The sequence below is a fragment of the Phalacrocorax carbo genome, chromosome 12 (genome assembly GCF_963921805.1).
Source record: "Phalacrocorax carbo chromosome 12, bPhaCar2.1, whole genome shotgun sequence".
NCBI classification, from domain to species: Eukaryota; Metazoa; Chordata; class Aves; order Suliformes; family Phalacrocoracidae; genus Phalacrocorax; species Phalacrocorax carbo.
Window position 1 is genome coordinate 11,112,060 of NC_087524.1, and position 13,390 is coordinate 11,125,449.

Consider the following 13,390-nt stretch of genomic DNA (forward strand, 5'->3'; position numbering starts at 1 on the left):
TCCTTCTCAACAATGAAGCTACTCAGTGGCTGTTCACAGGTTTGGTTCATTTAAATCCCATATAGTGGGGGGAAAAAAAGGACAGTTTCAAGTCACTGTGAGGAAATAAATTTAATGTTTCATCAAATTCCACTAAAAGAAAAATATGGGCCCAGGAAAAGCACTGTTCATAATTCTAGTTATTCAAGGTACCACACAGGCTTTTGTAGGTAAAGCAAAAATTATTTCTTGGTCGTACCCACACACATTCCTAGGACCACCTGTGGCTTATCTACATCACCAAGTGCAAAATTATTTGGTGCCAGCTGGTAAATGAAGGTCTTGATGATTATTTGACTTGGACATGAAGGCACAGAAATCATTCTGCACAGAAATGTCAAAGTATGGCCCACTAACTTTCTAGAACATTAAAAGACTTGAGCAAAACAAGTGAATAAGCAACCAAACCCAACTGTCTTATACCAAAAACAAAAGCAACCAGAATGTGCTCTGTAATTATCATACGAGGAGATACTGGCAGGTCATATACTGGCTTATACACAACACGGCCATTTTCTAAGCAAGTCAAAGTCTATTGTAATTAGACTTGTGCAAAATGATAGACATGATTTTTCAGATTTCTTCATCATTGTAATGATTTAGAAAGTTCTGGACAACTTACCAATGTCTATTTTATACCCAACCATCTATACCCTAAGCCTGCATGCTATGCTGGTCTTAAAACTCAATTGACTTCTGTGATAAATATCAAAATAAACTATAACTTTTTTTCCTTAAGAAATATTTGGCAATAGATTGAACATACAAAGTTTTCATATAACCTCAAAGATCCCAAACAAGAAGAGATGACAAAAAGTAGACACCTGAACAAATTTTTCAAAAAATATTCGGGCAGATGTCCAACTAGCTCTTCAGATGGGCACCTTCAATAGATAAAAAAACCCTCCATACTCAACCAGCAGTCACTTCTACCCTCACAAATTCCAACTGAAAGAGGAAACATAAGTTGGTGGAAAGACTTAATCAGCATGAAAATGTTCTTTTACAGCAAGGATTTTAACCACAATATGCAGATTTTCTACTAGTAATGCAGTATTTACAGTCTTTGTTTCTAGCAGTTTGCAATACAAAAAAGGACCGGCCTTGATGATCAAGACACTTGACAGGTACACAGGTGTCTGCTTTTCTCCCCTCGACTTTCAGAGCACAATAGTTGAGTACTAGCAAGGCCCACAGCACATTTGTCCTTCAGTTGCTGGCAAATCTCTGCTGCAGAATAACTGGGGTGCATCAGCTGAAAGAAGAAAACCAAAAGAGGAAGCAAGCCATGTCATCATGTAAAATATCTATACTTTCACTTGGATTTTTCATAATATCCTGATGACAAGGTAAAGAGACATTAATTTCCAAACCTTCATTAAAATTACGTTGTTTTCCCCAAAATATGTATGTTTTAGAATTTTCACTCTTGCTATCTTTAGCAAAGTTACTGTAATAAAGGAGATGAAAACCCAACAAGTTCTATATGACAAATAGCCAGAGCTCCAATTACAGCAAGCGCTATGGGAATAAAAGTAGTAGATTTTAATTGGTGCCCAAGGGGAAAGGTCAGTCTCCTTGGAACAATGGGAGTCTTTGGTGGTAATTGACTGAATGCTCCTGTGAGAGCTTGTAAATGTCAGTAACACACTTGAAACTGGCTTGGCATCCTAGAACACACGGAAGAGTTTTTCTGATAGAGATATTGTAAAAAAAGAATGGTGAAATGCTTTAACAGGGGAGGTGATTTGGAAGATAGCTCTCAGCTCCAAGGTTTGAAATGCCAGACATATTTCAAAAGGTGTGGGATGAATTTATTTATTTTCTAGACAAAAAAGGAATATCACAGTGCATATTGGTGTTAGACACATAGGGGTCTGGAGCAGTAGATGATTTGTGAGTTCTGCTGACTGCTACAGTGGATGATTGACTTACCCTTCCTCTCCATCCCTCTGCAATGGCCTAGTGTTACTCTTCTCCCAAGCAGGCTTTGAGCGATGTTTCCTTCTTTTCTTTCTGCTCTTTTTTTTTTTCTTTGTTGTTAAAAGGGTTGTTTTGTTTTGTTTTGTTTTGTTTAGCAACATGAATGAAAGATACAAACTCACATGGATGGGATGCTCTTTGGGATTCCCTGCCAGTAAGGAATGGTATAAAAGGAGATCAGATCTTCCAGAATTACATGAATTAGGAGAAAAGATTAATTTGTGGCTAGGACTGCAACCAAAATCCTGTGTTCTGCTGCTGCTTTGCAGCTGATTATTTTCTGACCTTTGAAAAACATATATTTGATCTCATTCATAAACTAGGACTGATAATATTTCTTCTTGAGTACCTATTAACACAAAATCATTAAAGAACGGGGGTCTCAAGATGTAGGCAGAGTAACTGTTACATTTTCTTCCCCAGTTGATACTGTCCAGCTTCCCTTTGGTTCATCAGCAATTGTTCCTCACTTTCTGGGAGCTGAACATTACATTAGGGAGTGCATATGGATGTGTTTGCATTTCTTCCCTAAGCACCAAAAACTAAGCACAGACTGCTGACTCCTTAAGGTTTGCTATACTATGACATTCATTATTTACCATTAGTAATAGCAATAAACAGGAGAAAAGTTGTGCACCACAACCCAAAGGAACAGATGCTGTTCAAACATGAAGAAAAAAAGCTCTACCTCCAAAGTTCTTAACTTATAAATAGGATAGAAGAAACTTGGGCTTGGTGCAGACAGATGAGTCACAATAATATGAAATAAAGTTCAGTCCTGCATAATTTTCAGAAACCCATTGCCATGCCTATTATTAAGGAACCACTTCTAGGGGGTTGTCTTCACCAGAAAGCTACATCCAAAGTAGACAATATGCTCAAGAGTAGAGGTCACAGGAAGTGTTGAACTTATGAGCAAACAGACAAGGAGAGCCCAGCATCCATACTACGTGCTCAAGGCTAAATCCTCTAAAACATATTCTGGCTGAAATAAAAGACACAACAAAATAGTGCTCAAACTTTGTGTAATTTGCTCTGCAAGGGAGCCCTAAAACAAGGAAAGGTGATTTTTTTTTAATCTTGTCTGCTGAAGATACACCTCCTAATTTTTGATCAAGATTAATCATCAAAAAGTGAGGCAGGTTCTGTTGTTAACTGTGCAGTTTCATGGTGAATATATCCCGTTGCTTTCTATCTGTATCTTTGGTTTCTCTGGGTGGAAAAAAATATTGATACAAGCATATATGCATGTCATCATTCAGCAGGAGAGACAAAACCCTGAGAAATGCCAACACATAGGGAATTCAGGATCAAACGACCAAATCACAGTTTACTCTCATGTTCCTGAAGATCATCCTCCCAAGGGACTAAAGTCTGAAAGTTCTTACTACATCTAAATTGCTCAGCTATCATAAACTACTTAAACTTCTAGTATCATTTTCTCCTCTTTTTTTTTTTTTTCCATGGCTATTTGTTGTCCACTTAATTCCCTTCTAATTCTCCTTGTTTCCTCTGATGAAGGAATTAGGTATATGGGACTGGAGACTGTGAAGAGGTTTTGTGTGTACATAGAGGCATACAGAGACTTAAATACATTTGTGCAGAGAATTCAATGGTTTACTGTATTGAAACTGTTAAGGGCAGACTTGTAACAATGAAAGAATCAGTAAAGTGATTAAGAATGTAATTTAAGTACCATTATTAGGTTAAATTGTTTTCTGTAGGATTTATCTTAGTAAACATCTTAAGAATTTAAAAGTAGAAACGTTTCAAAACAAAATTATTTTAGCTTTCACCCCAAAAATGTTTCCAATTTAACATTAATCTCTTCAAGACAGAAAAGCCTTGGATGACCTCAGTAGAAAAAAAATAATGGTTTGAATATGAATCAGTACTGTCAATCAATATGAAATTTTTCCTTCTCTAAATAACAAAAATCCATTATTCATATATGCAATAACACTTTGCATATTTCATTCTTTCTTGTCAAATAATGTGTTAATTTAAACTATTCTTACCTTTTTATAGTATTCCACCACCTCCAGTTTTTTAACTGAACTGGCACTTTAAGAAAAAGCAACAAAACAACGTATTGGCTCCCAAATTTATGGGAACAGTTGGCCACACTCAAAATTTACTACCAAGTACGTCTCTCAAATCCTCACATGTCCTTCTTAGCAAACGTACACAAAAACACTCCGAAGATATGAGTGTGTCATGAACAGGCACCATGGTCTAATCACCCTTCCCTGCTGATGAAAAAATGCTTGGGAAACAGCGATCTACGGCTTGATCCACTGTATCAGAATACATCACAAGAACTCTGATAGTTCTTTATGAACATAGTTTGGTCTACTCAGTTAATATCAATCTCTCTACATTGCCCTTAGCACTGTCTCCAATTATTGCCATTATCACTGCTACACTTCCTCAACAGCTTTCTCTCCTTCACTGTCACTTATCCCTAACAAAATCCTACATTTAAAGAACCACTGATGACAGTTCAGTACTTCTGAACATAGTAGAAGAGACTCCTGCATAGGAAAACTGGGTTTTTGCAAATTTTTGGGAGACCTGTACCCATCTGAAAGCCAAGTCATTGTAAACAGAAGGATAATTCTGTGTTCCTACCCCCAGCCTCTCTACACCATTATCCTCCAGCTGTAGTAGGCATTGTATTTTCCTTGATCCCCAAGTTATATGCTCTTCCTAAATATTTTAATTCCTTTTTTTGCTGCTAATGAGAAAGAGATAGAGAGATGGGAATCAAAAGACTCGAGAGACAAAAATATAGATTACAGTGTCTTATTTTCAGTAAGTTTTGATCCTTATATTCTGTTTTGTTTTATCTTTAACTCAAGAATTTTTTCCCCTCTTCTGACTCTGGGAAATCTCTCTCTGTCCATGCAACAAGAAACTTAAACCTTTCACTTAGCACCACTAAAAGGAAAAAGCTCATTTACAGTTTTTGCAGTATCTTTTCCACACCAGACACTGAATTTCTCCAAGAAATTTGGCTGCTTCCACAATGACCTCTTACTCTTAGCATAATACATATTGGTCTCCAATTCTCATATTATCTGCACACAAGTTAAATTCAACATTTTCTTAGCAGTAGACAACTTTCTAGTTGCATCCATTAATCTCTGCCATCCCTCCACCCTCTCTGCATTTACTAGCGTTTATCAATCAGAAGTTTCATAATCAAGAATATCTTTCTTCTTTATTTTCTTCTCCTTGTACTCCAAGTACACGTAGACAGAAGGCATAACACTCAAGTATCCTGTCATTTAGTCATTCATTTCTACATAATAACATATCTAGACTACAGGAGGAGTAAGTAATTGCAGTCTGCTGGTAAACACGCCCACCAGATTACACTATATGCTAATTAACAGATACTACATACAACTTTGTTGCAGGCCTGGCAAAGGAGTGATGAGTTCACAGCTCCTGTGGTCAATATTCATACATTTTTAAATTTTTACGTTGTTAGTTCCAATCCCCAACAAACCACCCATCATATGGTTATGCCACAGTGTCATGCTATTTTTCCCTTTAAGTACAGCTTCTGAAGTCATATAGTAGCAAGACAATTTCCATATTTCATGATCAAGGGAGTATGCTCCTACCACAACACAGCAGTGAAAGGATATAAAAGTGAGATTTAGGTATGTATCTTTAATGGCTCAAAATCCAGAAGGTAAATGAAAACAACCCTGCTGTACATATTTTTGGTCTAACTTTATGGGAGACTGAACAAGATTATTTCAATTGCTTGGGGCTAGTTTTTCACACACACACACAAAAAATCAATATTATGGCAACTGGTTTTTCTCCTGCTTTAAACAGCCTGTCTTACTTATGGAAATAGATGGAGCTACAAGTTTGACAAAAAGAAATACCTGCTCTGTAGTTAGACATATTTTTGCACTACCATCAATCCCAGCTGCCTGAATTTGGGCTGTAACTAACAACATATCACTCCTCTGCTCTCTAAGCTGGTGGCATATATTGTCCCTTGCCAAAAGGGATATCATCTGTTCCAGAATATTTGGTAAATTGCTGAGGAAATAAAAAGGGATAAAAGAACTGAAGGACATGTAACAAGATATTATCTTGCATAACTTTTAACTGTCTAGTTTGTAGAAAACCAGGATCAGAGTCAGAATGGAAAGAACACCTTTGAAACTCTCCTCAGCCAGGGTGAACCTTAGCTCTAAAGCTGAATTCTATGGCTCATGCCTCCCTATCATCAGTTTCAACACTCAGTGTGCCCTTGGAGACTTCTGTGAGATACAATGGCATACTGTAGTACTGCTTTGAGTGAGAAAATGTCAAAACTGCCACTATTTTTGATAGGCTTACAAGAGCAGCAGTGGAATAAATGGGCTTTGATTTCACTTCATATCCAAGAAGAGATATGGATGTAGAATAATGGCAAGGGCTTTGCGTCTAATGGCTGTAGCGAGAGCTGTCATATACTATAGGCATGAATCAGAAAGTCTGGTAGTAAATGCTGCCAGACACTTCAAAAGTCAAAATATTCACTTTGAAAGATGCGACACTGCCTTCACTTTGTTAACATGGACCAAATGCTTCATAATTATTGGTTTCCTATAAACTCAGTATTACTAAGAACGCAGTACCAGCTCTTCAGCCACTGCCACTTTACAGGTCTTCATTGACTCCAGTGAAACTCTACTGAACTGCAGCTGTGTTAGATCACATCCAAACCATGAGGAACCATCTACTATTCTAAACTAATTAAAAAAAATATCCTAAAAAAAAAAATTTATCCTTGTTTTCATATTGGGTGGGAGGCAGAAAAAAAAAGTCTATACTTGATTATCTGGTGCACAGGTAGAAACATTAGTCTTGAATCTAAAGAGATTACAAGCAGAAGTGAAAAACTGTAACATATCATCACAAGGATATAAGACTTTGCAGTCACCACCAATAGTAGCTTGTAATAGCAGTACACTTACTTTGTAGAAAATGGAAAAGTTCTTAATTTAAGGGGTGAGACAATCCTCTTCCTGTGGGAAGTGAACTGTTTACGTGTGTATAGTGTTATCAGAAGTCCACTGAACCACCCCTGCAGTCCAAGATAATAATTCTCACCCTTGGATGCCCAGGATTTCAACTCTTTTCTGATCAGGAGGTGAAATCTTAAGCCAAAACTGCTGAACGAAACAGGTTTAGACCACTGTATTTAGAGAAAATATATGAGTGAGGAAAAACCCCTATGTTCTCCCAGTGGAAGACCACTGGATAAAAGGTACGTGTAGTCCTAGCTGCCCCAAACTGCCTCCTCGATCAGCAAAAACAGTGGATTAATCCCACCCCACATTCTCTTGACTCCCTCCCTCCAAAATATTCTCTCTGAAGTAAAAGATGAGGCTATGAAGAATGATTAACTGTGGTCATAGAATAGGAGACACTTAAAAGAAATCTAGGGTCTTCTTCATATGCTGTATGGGGTTTATTCCAAACAGAAGTTTTCATTTGATGAAATTTATATTTCAGTCTGCATAACACTTCAGTACAGCATAGTTCCTCCCTTCCAAAAGGTAAGAAAAGACTTTCATTAAACATCTGCTTGAAACCTCCTGAGCACTACATCATTAAAAAAAAAAAAAAAAACCCACACAAAAAAAACCACAAAAGAAAACAACCAAACCAACCAGCCAACCAATCCACACCAAAACAAACAACCACTTCCATCTGTGACACAATGCCTTTTTTGTCTCTTATGACTGTGTCTTTGAAGGTTGCACTCACAGCCTACAGCTAACAAGGACCTTTCCTTCCAAATGAAAGAGGAAAGCAACAGAATAATTGATTTTACCTCTGCAAGAGTGGACTGCAATAGCACTTTGGGCTACTGGCATGACTGATAGACTGTAGACCCTGGGTCTCCCACTGTGCCTAATTTGCTAAGGATGCCATCCCTTGACAGCCACAGGATCTGCCTCAGTCTACAGTGAGGTGTGCTTAAAGATCTGCTGAGCTCTAACCTCTCTAATATAAACTGATATTCTTCACACAAAGACTTACAGAGGCCTACAAGGAGGACTTCACTGGAAATAACTGGTTTTCCTTGAGTAAAAAAAAAAATTGAGACCTGCCATCACATCAGACTTCTGAAAGCTTCCATGGTGAGACAGGTCAGAGAGAGGATTTTTAGAAGTGTTCCCAATCTGATTCTAGCAACTGAGGGTAGCAGCTTCTAAAGAAACAGCAATGTCAGATGGAACTGTTCTCCTCTATGGACATTTCCCCAAACTCTCAGGAGAGCAGGTGCAAAGGCCCGTGTAAAGCAGCAATTCCAGTTCTTACCCTTTACACAGCTGGGCAGTTTACATTCCAAAAGCAGAACCTCTCTGAGCAAATGAATTCCTCTAATACCACAGGATACAAAGTAGCACTCAGTAATACCCATTTCAGCTAATAAGGGTAAATCTTCTCCTGTCTTGACTGATAGAAACATTTACCAACTATTCTCTCCACCACGACCATCCAATGCTAGAAAGAACAGGTTGGGACACCATTCCTTTCATTTCCGTTCATTTAAAACTCATTAATAGAAATTAATTTGAAGTAGTTAGGGATCTAGCCAGCATTGAAACCCATGCAATTATATTTACAATAAACATCCATTATCTTGGAGCTACACACACAACAGGACAGTACTTAACACGCTGTGATAAAGGTGCTAATCACCACCACTAAATATAAAAGAAGAGGAAGGCATCTGTAATCCATTCATCTTTAGAGAGAAAGAAAAGAGGACACTGTACCACACAGCAATTAAAATCTGAACAGTTGGAGGAATAAAGGGAAAATTCAAGGCAGGCCTGCAGAAAATAGGGGAAGATAAAACAAAACAAAACAAAAACTAACACAAAAATTCAAATCCACAGGAAATATCGGACGCACTACTCCTATTAATAGTATAAAAGTTGCTGGCAGATACTATCACCCAGCATTTTATTAATTAACCGGAGATATACAGATAGAAGAGGTTTGAAAGTACAACGGGCAAATGGGCTGCACAAACTGGCTCTTTGCAAAGAACGCAGCGTGCTTCGGACAAGGATACAGTGTCTAAAGTAGCCAGCAGCATTTTGAGTCAAAGAAAACCTCTAGTTAAAGCAATTGTAGTGTCCCCACCACCACTCATTCACTTTTTATTTGCATAGGTCTATGATTTTCCATGCAACGTTTAAAAGCAACCTACCTGAAAGACTTTTATGAAGAAAGACCATAGAACTTAGTGGATGTGAGTTTCTTGGAAAGTGAATGACCAACTTTTGCAAAAATGGATTTTCAAGATATCAGCTTGGATTTCTATTTTAGTTTAATTTTTAACCCACCAGTGCATTATTCCCAAATGCTATTTCTTCATGTAGAAGCATTTAAATAATTTTATTTCCCCTCACAAAAGGCTCTATGAACCAAAAAAATAAATCAATGTTGACATACCTAAGCCTAGGGATTTATTGCACATTGGGGATTCTTTCTCCTGAAGACTTGTTGACAAGTACTCAAACAAGCTCTGTGTCTTTGGCAAGATCAATGTGTTACAATTTTTTCCCCCTGATCTGTGACATCAGCCATATGACCAGGTAATACAGTAATTCTGTGAAAGGAAAGAATACTGAAAAACAGGGTTCCCACCTCTCTTATTGCCAGGAATATACATTGCTGTGTTACTCACCATTTTCTGTAATTTCCTTAAGAAAATACTGTAATTCAGAAAAATACCAAGCAACCGCAATGGGTCATCAGTTTAAATTGTAAATAACAGTTGACTTTGTTCCCTTTTTTTTTCTTTTAAAATCCCTTTTGTAATACGACATCGCCTGCAACGTCTCGTTGAAGGATTTAATTTTGTTGAATAAAGAGACAAGAATTGGAAGTCAGAAGCTTTTAGAAAGGAATTGGCATTCACAGACTGTGGGAAGCTCTGCAAATCCTGTGTATTTATAGATACAATTTTTTTCTCTAGATGGAGAAGAGCAAATAAATTATAACAAACAATTTATTCAACACACGTTGCTGTTTGTTCTTTTCCAGAATATGAAAACCATCAGAAATTCATGACAAATCTATTAATTATTTTAATAAATCCAATTACATTCATTCTACAGATTATTGTTCCAACTGCTCTGCTTTGCAAGGAACAGACAAGACTATATACAGGATACACTTGTTTTTTTCACTAGCAGTAATCAGTCTTGAGTCAGAAGAGTTCAACATTTACCTTCTGTTTCACTGGGACTATTCCTAAAAGTTAAGCATCTGCTAAAAGGATTTTTTTTGTTCTGAAAGAAGGCAGTTTCAGTAAGTTAAGCACCAACTGGCCCCACTAATGAATCACTGTTGTAGCAAGGTCTCCTGTCCAATAACTTCAAGATAAAAAATGCACCATTTCTTTTCCGTTACTGAAGAAGCCTTTTCTCTCTGCTAAGGAATGCCTTGTGGAACAAAGAACATCGAAGGCTGCAGATGCAGTCAGAAAAACCTCTTACCACATATAACAGATATTTAGAAAAAACATTCTGTTAGCACTTGCCCAGTATTAACTGCAGCAGTGTATAAACCCTTCACATGAACAGTGTGTTATAAAATTCGTGGATTTTAGAGTAGCTGAATCCTACATTTAAAAGATGTCTACAGTTCCCCACTTGGCCCACATTGGTGAAACAAGATGCAACATTCAAAGTAACCAGAGTTTCTCACAGTGTTATCAGATTTATTCTTTTTTGGGGGGGTTGGGGGGGCTGGGGGCGTGGGGTAGTGGATCAGGTCTCAGGATCCATAGGCCTTTGCTGAAAATGCTCTTAGTGGCAAAATTCGTAAAAGAGTTTCCTTCTGTTTTCCTTTCCACTGCAGGTATGATAAAGACCCTCAGTTTTAGTATTTTTGCTTTCACTGCAAAAATATTTTTGTGTGGAAATATAATTTGGCTCTACACTCTCTTCCCCATGCACTCTTAATCATGGGGAACTAGCTAGGTGCCTAAAGTTAAATCTTTATTGGAGGAATGGCCTCATGCTCGACAGAAATAGACAGCTTAAGCAGTGCCTCCAAAAGTTCTCCCTGCAAACCTAATTCTGCTCCTGCTAAAGTAAGTTTTGGAAAATTCAATCTTAGACCATTACATAGGTCCTTTCATCCCAGGTGTTGCAGCTTTCCTCTGGCACTATCCCATCTTGATTACAGGCCAACTTTAGTTCAGCTTACTGCCAGAACAGGCAGTTCTACCCTTCCACCTGAAAGCTTTTTCCTTTCATCTATTTGTTTTTTGAGCTGGAAAGGGATTAGTTTTCAGGCAGATTAGTCCTTGATCCAGCTCACCAGATGGCTACACAAATAAGGGTGGCAGTGCGAGGAAGGCAGTGTGAAGGTGCAGCCAGAGGTGGGGAAGGATTTTCAGAGCCAGCCGCAGTTAAGTTGGCTTAACATGCTTGTAAAACCCTTGACTTCTTCTTAGGTTTCTCTGCACCACAATAGCTAAGGGATGATGCAGATTTTGCCCAGCTAAAACCTTTCTTAGTTCTAGAGAACAGTATTATTACCCTCCAACAAACATCAGGCATGATTATATACATACCCTCCACACCACAGTTTCTGTGCCAGGAGACAAAATTTTGAAACCTCAAACCATCTGAGGACATTTGAGTGAACTGATAATTTCATTCTTTAGCTTCTAGTGAAAAACTTCCTATCTTCATTGGGGTCAGCTGCAATGAGATGACATCTCTCCAATAATTTGTGACCATTTAAACCTGATTTAATCTAACTTTCATCAAGAGACTTGAACCCAAACTTTTTCTTCTTTGTTTTGATTATGATCATTTATCTCTCCACCCCGAGACCTTTGTCCAGTCTTGTATAATCATAGCAATGTAGGTAGGTATGAGGAATCAATCAGGTGGCATTATAAACATAAGTGGTAGCCAAATTCTTTTTTCCTGAGGGTCTTCCAGCAAAACCTAAATTCATCAGAATAGGTAAGGACTGAAATTCCACACCTACAACCCATTGATCAGAACACCATTAGGAGAGCACTTGATGGCTGTCTTGTTAGGATCACATGAGGCAGCTGGCTGTAGCAAGGAAGTGGAATACATGATCCCAAGGGTCCACTCTAGTTTCATGTTCCAATGTTTGCAAACACCGTTTTACCAGGGGAAGGAAGAAAATCTGTGAACATCAGTCAGAAGTTCATTGGTTATGAACAAAACATTCACAGGCTTAAGTTGGGGAGTGGAGGGTAGGATCAAGCACACCCTGTCATGTGTCTACACCTCAGCTGGTGGTACGGACTTCCACTTATAGTCAATTGGAGAAAAGTAGGTGACATTAGGACATGATTTGTATCATCTTAGGGTCAGTCTCTTAATAGGTCAAATGGCTCATGCCTAGAAGTTCCTATTTCTTTTGAACAAAGAGTTAAACATGAACTACAAGAGAACAAAGCTAAGCATTACCCTCTCTGGTTAGGACAGCTCCCTTTTCCTTTCACATTCTGTCTTAAAGAGTGCATAAAAGTTTCAGTATAAGGAAAACAATATCATAGTGACCTCAGCTGCCCAAATATATACAGCCTCCTTTAAAGGTTAAGAGACTTCACTAACATTTTCTGCTCATGCAATTCAGTTTTGCCTATAGTAAATTGAACTACCCACTACGACAGAAAGCAAGGAAAGAAAAATGCTCTAGCCAGGTTCATATTCCCTCTGGTAAAGAGCTGGAGTTGGGCCTTCCACCCACTGCATGTGCACTGTAGCCTTACAGCTAGTAAGTCAAGAGGACAATGGTGTCACCACTGCCGTTTATCTAATCACATTTTGATTTTATTTTCATTCATTTTTTTCTGAACCAACATATGAGGAAATCTGAAATGAAATTGTTAGTAATTTCAGGATGATTTAAACTACTTTTTAGTTTCCACACCAAAACACCAGTAGTAATGACTGCTTATCACCAAATATGAGATTTAATCCCTTTTTTAAACAGCACGTGAAGGAGACTCTTTAAACACAATATTGTTTACTAGCATATCCATGTTAGCATATGTGAGAATACAAGTCATAATCATTATGAACCGTGCTTCGTCACTTCCTGATTCATACCTCCAAATTACAAAAATTTTGTCAAAAACTTATCTCAAAGGCAGCATCAGAGTCCTTTTATGAATATGTCAGCATTATAAATTCTTAGTAAATTGTTAGTCAGTAGGATGCTTGCATGATTAAAACCTTCTGGGCTTTGGAAGACATTTTCTCTGCAGGAATTTGTCAAATCTTGTTCAGTTCACTATTGGGAGCACTTAAGAGACAAATAATGTTACATA

The 13,390-nt window shown here is 37.9% G+C and overlaps 1 protein-coding gene across 4 annotated transcripts in view; it reads right to left on the reverse strand.

The window, feature by feature from the left end:
* SORCS1 (sortilin related VPS10 domain containing receptor 1) overlaps nucleotides 1-13,390 on the reverse strand; it is a 306,065-nt gene that overhangs the window by 158,845 nt on the left and 133,830 nt on the right. The window lies entirely within an intron of this gene.